The sequence below is a fragment of the Rhynchophorus ferrugineus genome, unplaced genomic scaffold (genome assembly GCF_030347505.1).
Source record: "Rhynchophorus ferrugineus isolate W39M unplaced genomic scaffold, kcgeb_rfMv2 rfM4, whole genome shotgun sequence".
NCBI classification, from domain to species: Eukaryota; Metazoa; Arthropoda; class Insecta; order Coleoptera; family Curculionidae; genus Rhynchophorus; species Rhynchophorus ferrugineus.
In genome coordinates, this window is record NW_027472583.1 from 52,895,644 (window position 1) to 52,915,671 (window position 20,028).

General features: G+C 32.2%; 2 protein-coding genes across 3 annotated transcripts in view; both read right to left on the minus strand.

Annotated features, from left to right (window-relative positions):
- LOC143196372 (uncharacterized) overlaps window positions 1–20,028 on the minus strand; it is an 86,720-nt gene that overhangs the window by 51,796 nt on the left and 14,896 nt on the right. The window lies entirely within an intron of this gene.
- LOC143196240 (uncharacterized) overlaps window positions 1–20,028 on the minus strand; it is a 63,438-nt gene that overhangs the window by 42,388 nt on the left and 1,022 nt on the right. The window lies entirely within an intron of this gene.

Below are 20,028 nucleotides of genomic sequence, written 5' to 3' on the forward strand. Positions count from 1 at the left end.
TACTTCCTACCAATCATATCAAAATTCGTTGTTTTAAATCAAGATAATTAGAAGTGGGTGGACATTTGCAGACTTAAATCATGTATCATTTTCCTGGTAAAGAATTCAACTACTACCAAAAAGTTGAAAAGAAATGGTGGTTAGTTTTATGTAATATTCTCAATAATTTAACTTGCTTATTCCAAGAACTAATAGGTTAAAAATATAATATATATAAAAATATAAGATAATTTAGGTCTTATCAAAATTTCTCTTGAGTTACTTATTCTAAGTAGAAACCTTTTATATAAATTAATAATTTAAGAAACATTAGTGACATTTGCTATTACTCAATCATAACAAAAATATTCTTGAGCTAGGTTCATATTTCTATAGATTATGAAGCGCTGAAAAAAATCTTAATTACCCACTGAAGTGAAACCACATGTTTACACATGCAGCTGGTATAAGTTCAGTTAAGTAACTCACCATACACAATGTTATTAGTTCTTGATGATCATCTATGTTTAAGTTTGTGTCAATCAAGCAGACTACTTAATGAAAGACTTACTATCGATAAAACGACAATGTATTAATAAATATAAACTACTTTCTACGAGTTACTTTAGCGTTTCTAAATGTAAAACAGTGCCTCAAGCATCAACAAGCCTCATTGTTTACATCTCTATCCATCAATTAGGCAATAAAAAGACATTCATTGCAGGCAGGTTAGTTAACGTTATAACCATATGATAAATAAAGATATCTTCAGTATATTACATATAATTTACTGCAATTACATGTAGAATAGCAAGAAGAACATTGAATTCTTCATTATATTTGATACAACTGATCTCAAACTTGAGACATTTCCTCGTGAAGGTACTTACGAGTGTATAGACTGGATGAATGGTTCACTAGATCACCAAACGGCCGCGTAACAGCCCTGTCCAACACGTACGCGAGTCAACAACGCCACAACAAACAACTCGGAGGAGAATGAATGAAAAAAGCTTAACAAAAAAAAATTGACGGTCGATCTCTTCGCCACCGCGGTACTGTTCTCACGAGTCGCGAGCGGTACCTTGCGAACACTGAATTGTGGCAGCGATGGCGGCAGTCATGGTACTCGAACTTGTTTGCGCCGAGTACTACCAAACGTGGTACACCTGTCCCGGTTGAATGATACAAGGCCAATCAAAGTTACGGGTTGGTACCTGGGAAGTATCTTCGGCAAAACATTTCGTTGTGGCCTTGAAATAAAATGAATAGAGACTATCATCCAATACAAATTGTATTATATTTTTGTAGTTTAAGTTTCTCATTTGACCTATGAGGTTTTATTAGATCGAAGTTTGACTTATAATCTTTGAGCTGATACACACAGACGTTGTCTTTATTTAAAAAAATATATAACAGGTCAATTGAAAATTCCCGCCCTACCATATTAAAACACATTTCGTTTTAGCAAAATTAGTATTTTTTTATTCAACACAATTCAACTTCAAGACTGATTATAGCGATCTCCCAATTTTTCGATACCATTTTTGTAATACGATTTGTCCTTTGCTTCACAATAGGCCTCAGTTTCGGCGATCACCTCTTCATTCGATGAAAATTTCTTCCCAGCGAGCATTCTTCTGAGATCTGAGAACAGGAAATAGTCGCTGGAGGCCAGATCAAGAGAATACAGTGGATGTGAAAGCAATTCGAAGCCCAATTCATGGATTTTTGCCATCGTTTTCACTGACTTGTGACAAGACTCATTCTCTTGGTGAAGCAGCACTTTCTTTTTCTTCAAGTGCGGCCGTTTTTCATAGTAGTCAATGAAAATTATTCCATGCGCATCCCAAAATACAGACGCCATAACCTTGGCAGCCGACTGTTGCGTTTTCCCACGTTTTGGAGCGGGTTCATCGTGTGCAGTCCACTCGGATGACTGTCGATTGGACTTCGGAGTGAAATGATGGAGCCATGTTTCATCCATTGTCACATATCGACGCAAAAACTCAGGTTTATTACGCTTGATCATTTTCAAACACTGCTCCGAATCATCAACTCGTCATTGCTTTTGGTCAAAAGTGAGCTTGAACACTTTGTACAGAGCTTATTCATACCCAAATATTCATGAATGATACGATGTACACGTTCAGTTGATATATTTAGAGTGTCTGCTATTTCATTCAATTTCAATTTACGGTCATTCAAAATCATTTTGTAGATTTTTTAAATGTTTTCGTCAGTAACAACCTCTTTTGGAAATGCACTACGTTCACCGTCTTCGATGCTCATTTCAACACGTCTAAACTTAGCATACCAATCCTTGATGGTTGATTTTCCTGGGGCAATGTCCGAAAACTCGGCATCAAGCCAACTTTTTGCTTCAACTGTATTTTTTCCCATCAAAAAGCAATATTTTATCAACACGAAAAATTCCTTTTTACCAACACTCAAAATGCTAAAAACAAATGTAAAAACATGTGGATTTAATTTTAGTAGCGCTATCTATGTGTCAGGCCGGGGACTTTTAAATTGTCTTTTACAATTCATTGCCTTCGGCCTTTTTAGTTCTCCAGCCAGTTTTTTGTCATTTACGTCAAAATCACCATATTTAAATCGTCGAAACCAAAACCGAAAACTAGGATATGACGGAACATCATTGTAGATTTCTATAAATGTTTGATGGGATGATAACAAATATCTTCTATAAATGTTTGATGGGATGATAACAAATATCTCCAAATCAAATAACGGTAGTCGCAAATGCAATTTTGGGCATTCTAGGGTTAGCGCCAATACTAACTACTTAATAGTTCGATAATACTAAACTAAAAACTGTTATTTTATGTGGAGAAGTATGAAAACTATCGAATTTAACAGCTGCTACATACATACTTCGCATTTGCGAATTGCGAAAGAGAATTTTTAGTCAAATTTGACGGTTTTGCCCATCAAATTAACCAATTGGGCTGTGCTGTTTAACGGTATTTATATTGAGTCTTGAAAAACGTAGGTGTATTAATTTCAATAAAAATATTTGAAGACGTTGAAAATCGACTAAAATCTTGGCTAGAAAAGGCCGAATTTAATGTATAATGTAAAAAAAATGAATATTAATAATTGTCATCTTCCCCAAGCCGAGGATGCTAAATATCGTATGCATTTGGACCGACGCCTAACCTGGAAGAATCACATACAGCTAAACGACAACAAATGTATTGAAGAATCTATACTTAAGCATATTTATGTTTATGATTTTATGGAATCCAACTGTGGGGTACTACTAGCAACTTTAATATAGCTATCGTGCAACGGTTCCAAAATAAAGTGCTTTCGTACCATTGTTGATGCTCCATAATTTGTCTCTAATGAAGTGATGCAACGCTATATCTTTCTAGAACCCATAACGAGTGTAAATCAAATTGTTTGTGTTAAGTACTCGCTAATCAGATAAATCTACGACGTAATGGCTAGACTAAAACGTTTAACACCACCCGATCTGGTTATTGGACATATATAGATATTAAAATAACATTTAGTTATAATTATTTGGTATATTATAATAATAAGAAATGCTTATTGCCCACTGGATAGGTTGTTAAACCACTAAGAGAGATAGTTTTTTTTATTACTCTTCGTGAGTCCACAATCTGCCCTATTGGCAATAAGTATTTCTTCTGTCTATATTATATATACATGGCATGTAGAAAATCACTTCATTAAGCAATCTTCTGTATAAAATATTATCTTAATTAATTAGTCTTATTCTAATGCTTATTCTAAAGTCTACATATGTCCAGTAATCAGATCAGGTGGTGTTAAACGTTTTAGTCTACGCACTTCATTATCACGTCGCATATTTAGCTGATTAGCGAGTACATTGGGATGCACTGACACTCTTTCGAAGTACTTCACACAAACGCGTTGAATTACACTCGTTATAGGTTCTAGAGGAATATCGCGTTGTATCACTTTATTTGAAATATAGTACGGAGCATCAACAATGGCACGCAACACCTTAATTTGGAACCGTTGAATGATGGATATATTAGATTTGCTAGCGGTACCCCATAGTTGAATTCCATATGTCCAAATGGGCTTGAGTATAGACTCATACAGCAATACCTTGTTATCTAATGATAACTTGGATTTACGCCCAATGAGCCAATTCATTTGATATAATTTTAGTCCCAGTTGTTTCCGTTTAGAGAATAGATAGTTTTTAAAGATAGAATTATAACATGCACATCAAATATCCTTTACAATTAGCAATACTAATCAGATCAATGAGAAATCCTGTACTGCCTGTAAGTCTCCATCATCATCGGCCCAATAAAATGTTATTTCTGCGACCGGACGTCAGAAACCGTTTAATACTTAATGGTCTTGAGATGTTCCACGGAAAATTGATTTAGTGGGAGTGTTAAAAATCGATTAAGTTAAGCACCTTCTGGACCTCTTCCATGGACGATCGAGCGCGTAAATTTAGCCTAAGCATACGGCTTTCTCTCGTTTTGGCAGGGCTTCAAATACAAATCGGATGGCTATCGAAATAAATCGGTGCCAATGTAAGTAACACAGGTCAGATCAAAAGCCCATGAAACGGCTAACGAGTTTCAGGATTTACGTCTTCTTAATGGTCTCATAGTTGAGTACTTTTTCGACGTGATAGTTTTAATGAGGTATCGGCTATTGGAAAATTGCCGCTTGTCGAATTATAAGCTGTGTTGGAATTATTAAGGTAGATTTTTAATATAATGGGATGTATAGTCTATTCAAAGTTTTTGTACATGCGTCATCAAGATGTTTAATGTATTGACTACCGCAATTTGTAAATTCATTTTAGAATCAGACAACTGTAGCGACCTTGAGGCATGTCGAATTACATTATTTACATCGTGGAATAACGGTCTACAAAATGCCCAGAAATATAATCCCAGATGTTGAACACGGGCGGGGTGCCAGCAGCGTCAACTAGAACCCGATAACGAATAGCTGGCAACCCCGAGACGTTTATCTCGGATGTTATTGAAGGGTATTTCGATTCATTCAGTGCTCAACCATCGTTTGGTTTAGACGTGCCACCATCGATTGCCCAAGCCTCGTCTCCAGGTAACACCGCTGCCATCCGTTTTATCTAATTGCATTTTTCACATTTTTTTATATATCCAATAAATAACGGTCACATAATGTAAGCGCCATTGTTTCATTTCGTTTTACCTCCACTGAACGAAACACATCATTTACACTAAACAATATTTTCCTTCTCATTTTATTCTAGTTAAAAAGAGACACAATGCTGTCTGATTAGTTCGAACACGCAAACGAATGAGCCTGTCAAAGTCGTCCGGTTGTCAGACGTATGTAAAATTCGTGAAAGCAATAGTGATAAGAGGTTATAACCTATAAACTATTGTGGCTATAAAATTAACTAGAGTTTTTAGATGTACTATAATGTTAAAATATCTGTTCAATTATTTTATTTAGATTAGAATTTTGTTGTATATCAAAGCCAAACTGAACTAAAACTCAGAGTTGATGCGGCCACATTACGTCGTTTTGACGTTACAAATTTAGATGACGTATGTACAAAATAACTTTGAATAGACTATATAATATTAATTATAAACAGGATCCAAGCTGCAATTATTCTCCGCTGAGCACAAAATAAAAACTGACTCTGGAATTTGGCTGTAAAATGTACACAGAATCCTTAATTCCATAACGATAACAAAGATGAATTTACAATTTGATTGCACTGTTTGCATGTAATATAGCTGATGCCTGTTTGGCTAGGCGTAACATAAACTATTATTCCTGGATTAGAAACTTGGACATTAAAGTATTTACTTTTTTGTTTCGAGATATATCATTTGAAAACTTGCATTATATTTACGATTCGTACATAAGTTTCTCTAAGTTCCTCAGTATGATTTTGATAATATATTGAATTAGTTAATGTGTTAATTGTTTATTTCTACCTCGGGAAACAGACAAAGATTGCACGGTATGGAAAACCGCTCGGATATTTAAAAAATCAATCATTAATAGTACCGCTTATTAAAAATGATCGGAATGAATGAGTTCTAGCCAGATGTAGTGACTGCCCTGCAATATTCCTGGACATATCAGGGATTAAACTACAAAATTAGCAAATTGCTACCGCAGAATAACTGTTAACTGTTGGAATCATATCATTTCGAAAGAAAATATCTCTCACATAAAGAGGCATTCTCAGCACTTGTTTCGGCTGTTTCGAGTTCCTCAGGTTAGTGTGTTGGGACCACCTCCGTATCTGCTCCATACTGTTGATATCCTAACAACAAAAAGAACAGTACTTGGAACATTTGGCGACCACATAGTTATTATGGCAAGAGATATATCTCTGCCTAAAGCTGTAGAAAAAGTACAAGTAGCAGTCAACAAGATCTACAAATGGACTAAAGACTGAAAAATTCCGCTTGGTAGTGGAATATCTGTTCATGTTAATTTTACGTTGCGGCGAAATTTTTTTTAACATCTTTATTAGATACGCTTAGTACAATCTTAATTATTATTATTATTACAATTAATTTATTACTACTTTTCCTATGTGCTTGGATTAATTAAAAAGCAAGACGAGTGCGAGAAAATACATCAGTATGTATTCCTCAATTATAAAATTGTAATTATTTATTAATTATTAACTTATAGCTTATAGCTTATTATTTATTATTTATTAATTATATATTATTTATTATTTATTAATTATACTTATAGCTTATTACACTAATAATACACACTAAATGTTCACACAAGTTCATATGGTTTTGTTCGTCTCAATCTCCTGACATGCTGTGCGCTGTCCAGCAGTTGTATTGCTTCCACGTTAGTATGATTTAGTAATCTTCTTTCGTGTTTCAAGGCGAAATCCTGAACAACTTCGCAAATACATTTGATTTCCAGGTCATCGTGCAGTTCTTCATTGGCTACATAACGATAGGCATTGGTAATTAATCGAAGAACCTTGTTTTGACAACGCTGTATGACTTACTGATTTGAATTTTAATGCAACCCCATATTTGCACCCCATAGGTCCAAATTGGCTTTATGATTGTATTATAGATCAACCTCTTTGATTTTAGATCAAGTTGAGAGTATCTTCCGACTAACCAGTATAGTTGTTTTATTTTGGTTCTAATGTATTTTGCTTTTTGTCTAACGTGATGATTTTGCTGATTCTGCTTGAGGAATCGGGCATCCATTGATTGATATAATTAAGTTTTTATTATTTCGCCTTAATGTAAAATTAACATGGACAGATTTGGAGCTATTAAGTTGAATTTTCCAATCTTTTGTCCATTTGTAGATTTTGTTGACTGCCACTTAGGCAGAGATATATCTTTTGCCATAACAACTGTGTCATCAGCAAAGGTTCCAAGAAGTGTTTCTTTTGTTGTTGGAATGTCAGCAGTGTAGAGCAGATACAGGAGAGATCCTAAGACGCTTTTTATAGACGCTAAGATATTTTTGAATGTTGAGGCGGCGAAATGACGAAAATATCACTTGGCGGATGCACGATTCTTCAAGCAAAATGCGCTATATACCTCGACATCCATCACGATGGTAAGTTCAATTGGAAACATCATGTTAAATAAAACGCAGACCAAATTAGACTCAAAGTCAAACAATTGTACTAGTTAGTCGGAAGACACTCTCAATTTCACTTAAAATCAAAGAGATTGGTTTATTAGACAATCGTAAAGTCCATTTGAACTGAAATGGAATGGGATGTAAATATGTGGTTATACTAAAACATCAAATGGATATACAAAGTGATACAAAGTAGTTTAGTTTTATTACAATTTAGGAAATACATACTAAAGTGTTATGAAGATTAAATTGAAATAATGATAAAATTTACGTAAAGTATATCTAATGTAATATAATATAATTAAAAAAATACCAATAATATTTAAAAAAAACTATCTAAGTTTAGGTTTCTATCTGTTTTAAACTAACTGTAAAATAATAATTTCCTGACAATATCTGAAAGATGTTAAACATACAAGTATTAGAATATGCAAACTGTAATACATTTAGCGATTTTCAGCAGAGATAAATCAACAAGGTTGTCTAAAATTTTTTTGGATATATTAGAAACTATGTAATTAGATAGAGAAATTTCCTCAAGAGCTTGTAAATCATAAGTCATATATGGGACAAATAGGACACGAGAATGGTACCTATATCGAATTTTTCTGATGAATTATTTTCTTGGTAATATAAATGTTTTATGAATATACAATTCAAATCCATCAAATTTGTATTACTACAAATATGTTGTTAAGAAGCTTATTAAGGCTGTCTTATTTAAAAAAGAGGGCCAGCGTTTTAATTCATATCAGAAAGAAAGCTATATCTCGACTTTTCGACAATAATTCAGATTCTACTAACCGGAACTGGGGAAGCATCGACACAAAAACCATAAGACAATTTGGTTCCAAATTTAATGGTTCTGACTCTCATTAATTCAACAGTTAGGTCAGGTTGTTTAACAATTATTTAGATTGATACATCGCATTTTCACCAATATATATGGATGATCAATATACATGCAAGCGGCTAATATTTTTTGAAATCCAATTATTGACAGTCAACAGCGATGTAAATATTTTCTTTTCAGTCGTATCTCGAATGGATAATCTCGAATTACAGCCAGTTGAGAAAAGTCACACTATGCAAATCTGATGAATAAGGAGGATAATCTGTAACTGTACTTTTGTTTTCAGCTAAATACAGAATAGTTATCGTTGCTGTACTGAACAATGTGTAATCTTGATGGAACACGGTTACCTTCCTTGCTATTTTACTTAACACAGTGGCTAAACAATCTTAACAGACTATTTTATGATAACTGTTAATATACTAATTTTAAAATGTCTGGCGGACCGGTGTTTCTAAAAATACTGTGCATAAACGTCTTTGTTGCTCGTTGTTTTATTTTATTACTGTACTAGTTTTTATCAGAAGCAAAATCATGATAAAAAAAAACAACGAGCAACAAAGACGTTTGTTTTTAGAAACACCGGTCCGCCAGAAAAACTAGTACAATATATATATATATATATATATATATATATATATATATATATATATATATATATACTGTACTAGTTTCTATCAAAGGCAACATGGCAAGGGGTGAGCAGAAGATACTGTATCTAATAAATACGCTGGGTGTCATGAAAGACGCTGATTTTGCGTCGGTTGCCATAATATTCGTTTGAGCGTTCAAATTAAGCAAAAGTAATGAATACCGAAAATGCAATTTTGAGCGTGATTGGCGCCTGTATATACCGAATAACTCGATAATATTAAAAGTAAAACTGTTATTTTATGTATAAAAAATGGTAAAATAATCGAATTTAACAGTTGCTTACTTTGATTCTTGCTGACTACCAATATCAATTACATTTTCATTAATATATATCGCTGATAAAAATACATACAAACACTTAATATATTTTAATATGGGAAAAATATATGTATGTCAATTTCAAGAAAAATGCAAGAAGGCGTTTAAATAAAACAGCAGGAGTGTTTTTAAAGGTTCATAACTCTTGAGAAAATAAGGCTTCACCACAAAATATTAAAGACTCAGGAACATTCCATTTTTAATGGTAAAACTGATTCATTGTGTAAAAATTTATGTGTACAGAGATATGTATTTAGTAGTTCAGAATTTACATGAGCATTTGGTTAAAATGTTTCAGGAGAGAAAGAATAGTAACTGTTTTGCAGATATGGCAAATTAAGGAGAACGCAGTGGTTAATCTAGTTTTATCAAGAAAGATATATATAGGTATAAACAGAGTTAAGAAGAATCATTGTATGTGATTCCAAAATGCCTTTACAAGGAAACAGTGTACTGAAAGGCACAAAAACTAAGCGTAAAAGTTAAATATGAAAGCTCTCTATGCTTTTTAATGAAAGTAAAACATATTTCTTGGATATAGAATTGTTAATTAGTGGATTAGGCCTTAGGGGATACAACTTCATAAAAAATGCGCGTAGAACTCTAACTCATAGGTGGTATGGAAAAGAGTTCAACGTAAATACAATCAAACACAACCCTAACCTATGCACTATTATAAGTGTGAAATTAATTGTAGTTTTAAGTCATTTGGTAATATACGCATTAGATTTACTATAATGTTAAAATAAATCATATTTGATAACAGTATTTTTGTTTAATTATTTTATTTAGATTAGTATTTTGTGGACGTCACAAATTTACATGACGTATGTACAACACTTCTTTGGATAGACTATTAAAAGATGCCTTCTATCAAGATAATGAATGGTCTGGACTCAACAACTATATATTTTTCATATTTAATATAGAATGAGAACAATATTTGGAGTGAAAAATCAAGCTAAAAAGACAAGAAAACTGGTACACATTGTACCGATAAAAATCTTTATAATATCCAAAGAAGGTACTTATCATACAACTCTCGTTTTTATAAATGTTTTACTGTTAACCTGGCTATGCATCAAAGAAATTGAATCTATTGGTTGATAGAAATTATGAAATTGTTAAGTCACATTTTTTCAACTCATTCATTCACGAGACCTGTTATAATTAAAGAAAAACAACGACTATTTATAATATTATGAATAAATAGAAAGCCCATTCAATATTTTCGAAAGAAATTATGCAAAACCTTGGGATTTAAGCCAATTTTAAATTTAGGTAATGAGTTACGTCTATTTAATCACGACAAATATTTTACAGCCGGCTTGGTGGCGCAGTGGTAAAGGCGATGGGACGGTCCATCTATTGTTGCGATAGCCGCGGGTCGTAAGTTTATGTTTGTGAATGTTCTAGGCAAGAGTGTCAAATGCGACAAGGAAAATGATCCCAGTCACGCCAGTAACCAGACTGGGTAAGACCGGATGTCTTCTGGGATGATTTCTAAAGTTGGTCACTCGCCAGTCGGTAGGCTTAATGTTAATCTTTAATGCTTAACGTTAATCTTTAGGCCCAGTCCAGATAAACCCATAGTTGGTAAAAGGAGACTTTAAAATATTTAAAAAATAATAATTATATATATATATATATATATATATATTTAGAAAACCTTAACACAAATATTTTATTATAGTATAATACGATATTATAACTAGGTACATTCATCAATGAATGTCAAAAATGTCAATGTATTAGTAATGGTAGTAAAAGTAGGTTTAAGAGCTTAATTAATTTTACCAAAAGAAATTTCATAAAATATTGTTTTATAATGGTTTCAGATCAATTAGTCGTTCTACTTCGATGAGAAAATCATAAAAACTAAGAAATAAAATAATAATTTACGGGAATAAATAGATGAAGTTATTAAAAATTAATCTTGTAATCAATATCAAAGTAATTCGTAGTAATTGATTAAAAAACAAAAAAAAAACAGTATGCAATTTGCAATATTTTATAAATATGTATAACTTACAAGTTATTTATTTAACGACTTAATTGGCACTGTGGTAAAGGCAACACGACGGCCCACCTACTGTTGCGATTGTCGCGGGTTCGAATCCTGTTGAGGCATGGTCGTAAATTTGTGATTGTCCTAGGCAAGAGTGTAAAACCCGACAAGGAAAATGATCCCAGGCACGCCAGTAACCAGGCTGGATAAGACCGGATGTCTTCTGGGATGATTTCTAAGTTGGTCACTCGCCAGCAGGTAGGCTTAATGCCGAGGGTAGTGGTTCGTAGCCGACGTTAAACAGTAGGGTCCAGTCCAGATAAACCCTCGTTGGTAAAAAGAAGACTTTAAAATATATAAAAAAAGTGATTTATTCAATATATCTTTTTTTCTTATGCTTTTTTTAATTTAGAGGACATAAAGATTCAGTATTATTAGTGGTGCTTATTGATAGAGAAGCCACGTTTTACTGAATATAGCAGTAATGAAAGGTTAAAGTAACTTCTCTTTTGTTAATCGATCATATAATAGACTTCTAGTTTGATGAATTATGTTGACCTAAGCAAGTTATTTCTATCGATAGGATTTACAGAAAGCTTGCTGAAAAAAGAGTCAAGAAACCAAGCTTGAGGCTTGATTCTTGAAGGCTACTTTAGTAGTGTAATAGTGATAATTTCAAGATGGATAATAAACAATCTTTCTTTATTAAATTATTGGGTAAAGACTTATGTAAAACTTGAAAACTTCTTAATTCTTGATTTTAAATGTAGAAGGTAAGGAAAGGAAAATTGAAAGAATTATAAATTGAAAAAGGAAGATGAATCCAATAAAAGAATAGAAGAAATAAGAATTAATAAAGCGGAGATAAGTTGAAATGATATGAAAATGAAAAGAAGAAAAGAATAATCAAAGAAAACGCTGTAGTGGCTACTTTCAGTGAAGCATTGTCAGTGTTCGACTAATTTTTCGCGACAATTTTCGTGTAACTGTGTAAGGTTAAAAGTTAACTGATTTACATATACCATTTATATTGTTTCATTCACTTATGTTACATCTAGGGTTAAGTACTATATTGTTATTTGTTTATGTACCATTAAAATTTTAGTTATAAATAGAAAGCAACAATTAATAAGTCATTTAAATAATGTGTCATACTGTGAATATTGTCAAACCACTGCAAAGATATTTGCTGTAATTTCATCTAAGTAAGTATATATTTTATTATTTATTATAATTTTGCATATTGAATTCAATTCAATACTAAATTCATTACATTTTGGACAAAATTGAGCCTGTGAAAGTAAAACAGAGAAATATCACTCTATACTTTCTGTGAGTGATAAAATTTTAAAAGAAATATAAAAAATTAAACGTTTTAAAATGTGGAAAAATAAAATTAAAAGAACAAGGTTACGGGTGCCTACGTTTGTAAAAATGTTATTACATCTAGAGTTGTTTATCATCGATTGGTTATACTATATACGCACATGCATAACATAACAGGTCAATTGAAAAGTATCCGGCCTGACACATAGATGGCAGTACTAGAACTAAATCTAAATGTTTCTTAGTTAGCCCTAACCCCCAAAAATGCGTCAAAACAGCTGTCGGATCATTAGTTTCTGAATTATAGCATTTTGAGTGAAGGAACTTTTGTTATTGTGAAAAAAATGGATAAAAAGGAATTTTGCGTGTTGATAAAATATTTCTTTTTGAAGGGAAAAAATACAATTGAACTTAAACTTGGCTTGATGCCGAGTTTCTGAACACTGCCTCAGGAAAATCAACGATTAAGGATTGGTGTGCTAAGTTTAGACGTGGTGAACTGAGCACCGAAGGCGGTGAAGGCAATGGACGCCCAAAAGAGGTTGTTACCAACGAAAACATAAAAAAAAAACACAAAATGATTTTGAATGACTGTACGTTTTTGAACGTGTACATCATATCATTCACGAATATTTGGGTGTGAGAAAGCTCTGTGCAAAATGGATGCCGCACGAGCTCACTTTTGACCGAAAACAACGACGATTTATGATTCGGTGCAGTATTTGGAGATTATCAATCGTAATAAACCCCAGTTTTTGCGTGTGACAATGGATGAAACATGGCTCCATCATTTCACTCCTTAGTCCAATGGACAGTAATCCAAGTGGACTGCACACTATGAACCCCCTCCAAAACATGGGAAAACGCAACAGTCGGCTGACAAAACCTACTACAAAAATGGTATCGAAAAGTTGGAGGGTCGCTATAATCAGTTTATCACCCTTGAAGGAAATTATGGTGAATAAAAAAACTAATTTTGCCAAAAAATGTATGAAGGGTAGGTCGGAGACTTTTCAATTGACCTGTTATTTATGATATATAAAAAGTAACTTTGGCGTGTCACTATAATGTTGATATGTTGATAAATGGATTAGATTTGTTAACGTACATATTGTTTTATTTTAATATTAAATATTTTGCAAAAATGTCCTTATATATAAATTATATCAATATTTTAATTAGAATTTAAAAGAAGAGTTTAGGTTAATTGGTGAATCCAAGAGGTTATAATCTGATATATTATATTCTTGAAATATACAATTAGTTTTTAAAAACTGATTTAAGTGTAAAATAGTAAAATCAAATTTTAAGTATTTTAAATAGAACAAGTAAGAGATGTAGACTTCTAACATTAAGAACATTAAGTAACAAACCAAAGATGTCATAAAGAAAAGAAAAACTATAAGAATAATAAATGATGATGACAATAGTTTAGTTCTGAAATTAACCAATGTTAAAATGTTTACTGGTAACTTGTAAGACCCATGGAATATTATTACTGTTAAAAGAAATAAATTACTAAAATCCATGTGATTTTTAAGGGTATGAATTTAATAAGTTGTATATAGTTTAATTTCTGAATATAATCATATATATCTTGAAGAAACGCATTACTTGAGGAATTTAATCATTGTCTAAACCAGTAAGATCAAATGTTATGACCGTTTTTTCTTGAAATTACTTGATTTATGAGTCTTCTTCGGCAGAGATTTTTCTATCGTTGTTGTCCGTCTCGTGATTCCTCTCCTTTTTTGAACGAATGAGGTCTCGATCCCAATTTGAGACTGACGCTCTGTTCTTTAATTCTACTTATTAGCTCAGGGCAGATGGTAGCTGGGTTGTTCAAGGCCGTCGAAGTTTACAGGCCTACTCACATTTTTTTATTTATTTGATTTGACTAATTGATAATTAATCGAACAAACAGAAAGGAAGATGTTTTGTTATTAGCGATCTAGTGATATGGATGCGGCTAACGGTAAAAATTCATTGATTTTGTTCTACTTTTTCGTGTTAAATCATATTTCGTTTTCGATACACGTTATATCTATGATGTATGTTATAATATCATATTGGTAATACAAATAGGTTTTAAAAACTATATTGCTTGTAAAAACGTATGATAAAGGATTTATTTTCCGGTTTTGTACCAGATCTCAGACTAGCCATAAGTATGCAATGTTATGATTTAATAGATATATCATAGATACTAATTCATCAGTTAAATGTTGCTTCAACGGTATGAAAGGGGGGAATAACTTTTGTATCGGATGATAAGACGTAACGAGGTAATCGCATATCGAATGGTAAGAAGAAAAATGGATTTATTTCGAAGATCCCAAGCGAAAAAAATATGATTATAACCTGGCGAAGACGGTTCATCGGCCCTCTATATGGTGGAAACAGGTAGGTGTCGCTTATTTTGAACTACTGGGGCAGTTAATATTGATCATTAGTGACAACAAGTAATAAACTTGAATTGTGCATTGATCGATGATATCTCATACAGCAAAACCGGTCAAATATTCTCCAAACTTGGCCCCATCAGACAATCAACTTTTCGTATCGATATGACACCTGCTTGTAAAATTTAGCTCAAATTAGTAGCTATTCTTTTGGAATAGCAACCATATATCCATTATATATCCTGAGAGATGGGAAAAATATGAAATTAAATAGAATTAAATGACTAGTACTTTGAGTAAATACATTTTAACTATACTTTTTTTTGTGAAAAATGAAAACTGAATACATTCAAAGCAATCGTTATGATAAATATAAATTCCTATAGACGACGAGTTTGTAGTCCTTGTAAGATGTACAGATTGCTAGATATAATAACTCATGTGCTTAAGCCGATGAATAAAAGAAAAATTATTCTTTTTGAAACAGAAACATAATCAAGTAATTTTTCGTCAACATTCTACCATATGTTGCATAATACATGGAAATATGGAAATTAACAGGTCAATTGAAAAGTCACCAACCTGGAACATAGAGAACATATCGCTACTAGAATTAAATCCATATATTGTGTAGTTAGCACTAACCCTCAAAAGATGCGTGTATAAATTTGATAGCTGTCGGATCATTAGTTTGTGAATTATAGCATTTTGAGTGAAGCAACTTTTGTTATTCTGAAAAAAATGGATAAAAAAGAATTTGGAGTGTTGATAAAATATTGATTTTGAAAGGAAAAGAATACAGTTGAAGAAAAAACTTGGGTTGATGCCGAGTTTTCGGACACTGCCACAGGAAAATGAACCATCAAAGATTGGTATGCTATGTTTAGACGTGGTGAAATGAGCATCGAAGACGGTGAATGCAGTGGATGCCCTAAAGAGGTTGTTACCGACGAAAACATTTTAAAAATCCACAAAATCATTTTGAATGACCGTACATTGAAATTGAATGAAAGGACGTTATATCATTCACGCAGATATTCGTATTAGAAAGCTCTGTGCAAAATGGGCACGAGCTTACATTTGACCAAAATCAACGACGAGTTGATGATTCGGAGCAGTATTTGAAGATGATCAAGCCTAATAAACCCGAGTTTTTGCGTCGATATGTGACAATGGATGAAACATGGCTCCATCATTTCACTCCGAAGTACAATCGATAGTCATCCGAGTGGACTGCATACGATGAACCCACTCCCAAGCGTGGGAAAGCGCGATAGTCTGGCGAGGTTATGGCGTCTGTATTTTGGGATGCGCATGGAATAATTTTCATTAACTACCTTGAAAAAGGAAGGACCATCAACAGCGATTATTACATCGCGTTATTGGACCGTTTGAAGGACGAAATCCCAGAAAAACGGCTGCATTTGAAGAAAAATAAAGTGCCGCTTCCTCATCCATCGTATTTTCGAGATCTGGCCACCAGTGACTATGTCCTGTTCTCAGATCTCAAAAGAATACTCGCTGGGAAGAAATTTTCGTCGAATGAAGAGGTGATCGACGAAATTGGGGCCTATTTTGAAGCAAAGGACAAATCGTACTATAAAAATGGCATTGAAAAGTTGGAGGGTAGCTATAATCAGTGTATCACCCTTGAAGGGAAATATGTTGAATCCAAATAATCTAATTTTGCTAAAAAAATTGTTTTACTATGGACTTTTTCAATTGATCTGTTAAATAGTATGATTCACCGTACTAAGGAAATTCACCATTCTCTTTATTCACGATGTATGTTTACCTAGGTAGTCTCATGTCATACTAATGACAAAATATAAAGCATTACGCTGACATGCTACCGCTATATTATCGGAAAGACCAGGAAAATAAATGATAATGATAAATACGTGTGTGTAATATTAATGGTTGGTCTGATTCTTCGGATAATTCTTCGGACTATTCGAATAATGACATTCATTAGTTATTTGTATTAAAATGAATTCTATTATTACAATATTATTATTTTGTTTACTAAATTTTGGAATAAATTTTGACAGGTTTATGTAATAGCCTTATGTTGCTAAAATGTAAACAATATTTTTTGGACATTAAATAACATATAATCTATCCAAGGTTTTTTTATACATACGTTATCAAGATGAATTAGACAATATTCCTTCCATTTTATGAGACACAATACTGTCTGATATGTTCGAACATGTAACCGAACTAACTTGTCAGAGTCGTCAAACGTATGCAAAATTCTTCAAAATAATGCTGATAAGAGGTTATAAACAGGCAAACGTTATTTTAATGCTTAGTTTGTTTTGATAAATGTGAAATCGATGCTTATTATTATTTTGATTGAAAAAACGGGCGACGAATCAAGATCAGCTTGATGTTAGCTCTACCAGAGATTAAATATATGAAATACTAGCGACCCGCCCCGGCTTCGCACGGGTGCAATGCTGATACTAAATTAAATACACTACAGAAAAAATATGAACGTTGTATATAAAAACATAGCGGCCCGCTCCGACTTTGCACGGGCATAAAATATATATGCCTATGTCACTCAATGAAAACATGATTAAAATCGATCCAGTATTTTTGGTTCATTCATTACTGCCCTTGGCCTGCACGCATTAAATTTGGAGTAAAACAATTCCTCTTCCCCTATACTTACTATGAAGATTTCCTGCTATCTTTGGAATATCTAAATTCATACAATTTTTATTACATTACACATTTTTAAACGCAAATTTTAAATTTGTAATATCTCCGAAAATATTTGTTTAATTTACATGCTGTAAGGAACCATATTGATCTATATTAATTGCACACTGTATTTAAGGTACTTAATTCGATAAGGATTAATGCCGTATTGCTTAAAATAGCTTCGTAAATAAGCCATTTTCTCACGTAAAAAGTAAACAATAAAAATGGTTAATGTGGGTTATCCCTAAAAGATAAACATATACCATCGCGGACTTTTTTGTAGACCTTTTTATGGTGTACAATACTGTAGTACATTAATTTGATCTAACTCGTAAGGTTAGGCAGCGTTTTTGCTAATTGCTAAATAAGCCTAAAAAAATAGGTTAATTTACGACATCACGTTAGAAACCTCTAAAATTAGCAATGTTGCCTTAGTATATTATGCATGTATTATACATATAAACCTTCCTCTTGAATCACTCTATCTATTGAAAAAAAACGCATCAAAATCCGTTGCGTAGTTTTAAAGATTTAAGCGCACATAGGGATATAGGGACAGAAAAGGCGACTTTGTTTTATAATATGTAGTGATATAAAAACAGTGAGTAGTTTTTCAATACAAACATAATTTAATACAATTATTTCAAAGGAAACTGTTAGTCTGAAAAGAATCGAAGATGTCATATGGAACTTCCGGATATGTCTTTTAAAAGAATATCATTTTCAAAAACATCTAATAAAATGAAGGAAGATTTATAATTTCAATTTATGTATTTAGATGAGACATGGATATTTCATAATAGGACCAATATACCCAACTGTTAGTCATGGCAAGATGTTTTGTCATTGGTGTTTTGTCGAAGGTGTTATTAACCAGGAATGGTTAATAACACCTTCGGTTTGGATGAACTTGATAAGCCACTATGATGAAGACAAATTGATTGACAAATCATGTAATTGCGAACAAATGTTAGATAGATTGGAAAATAACAGCTTACTTACATTCATATGACTGAAACTTTCTGAATATGACAGGGTGATGAGAATGGGAACAATTAAAGCTGAGTATATAATTAATATATGATAACTGTAGGAAAAATTATTGTAGAATTTGGTTAAAATGCGTTAGGAGAGAAAAAATAGTAACTGTTTTGCGGATATGGCAAATGCATTAAAGAGAATGCAGTAATTAAATCTAGTTTCATCAAGAAGAATGTATACGGGTATTAACAGAACAAACGAAGAAGAAATACAGTGATATTAAAATGTCTTTACAAGGAAACATTGTACCGAAAGACGCAACAACTAAGCATAAAAGGTAAATATGCTCCGTAATGAAAATAAAATATATTACTTGAATATATAATTGTTAATTAGATGAATTAGGCCTCCAATGGATACAACTACAAACGCGCCTAGAACTCTAACTCACAGGTGGTATGATAAAGAGTTCATTGTAAATATAATCAAACACAAACCTAACCTATAAACTATTTAAATATGTGTACCTAATTGTAGTTTTAGGTCCTTTGATAATACATGTATTAGATTTACTATAATGTTAAAATAATTTATATTTTATTATAGTATTTTTGTTTAATTATTTTATTTAGATCAAAATTTTGTTGTTTGTCAAAGCCAAACTGAACTAAAACTCAGAGTTGATATGGCAACATTGCGACGTTTTGACGTCAGAAATTTTGATGACGTATGTACAAAGTAACTTTGGATAGACTATATGATATTGTGGACGTAAATTTCAAATGCTGATGAAAGAATTAAATAATCTACTGACCAGCAGTGGACAATGTTGTCGAAGGCAACATCCTAATATCATTTTACTATTTATAATAAATATTAATTATTAATATTATTAGTATAATAATCAATAATGTATATTCATCAATTTTGTGGATATAAAATATAATATTTAAATTATTATTCGGAAAATACCTAAATAATAACCATGTATCTAAAAATAACTTCAAACACGTTAGAAATAATAAAACTATTTTTATTAGTTATTAAAACTGATAAAAATGATTCTAATTAATAAATTATCTTTCATTATTATGTAAATATTATAATTAATTATAATAATTAAACTGCAGATATATCTCCGAAAAGTCACTAATAATCGACGA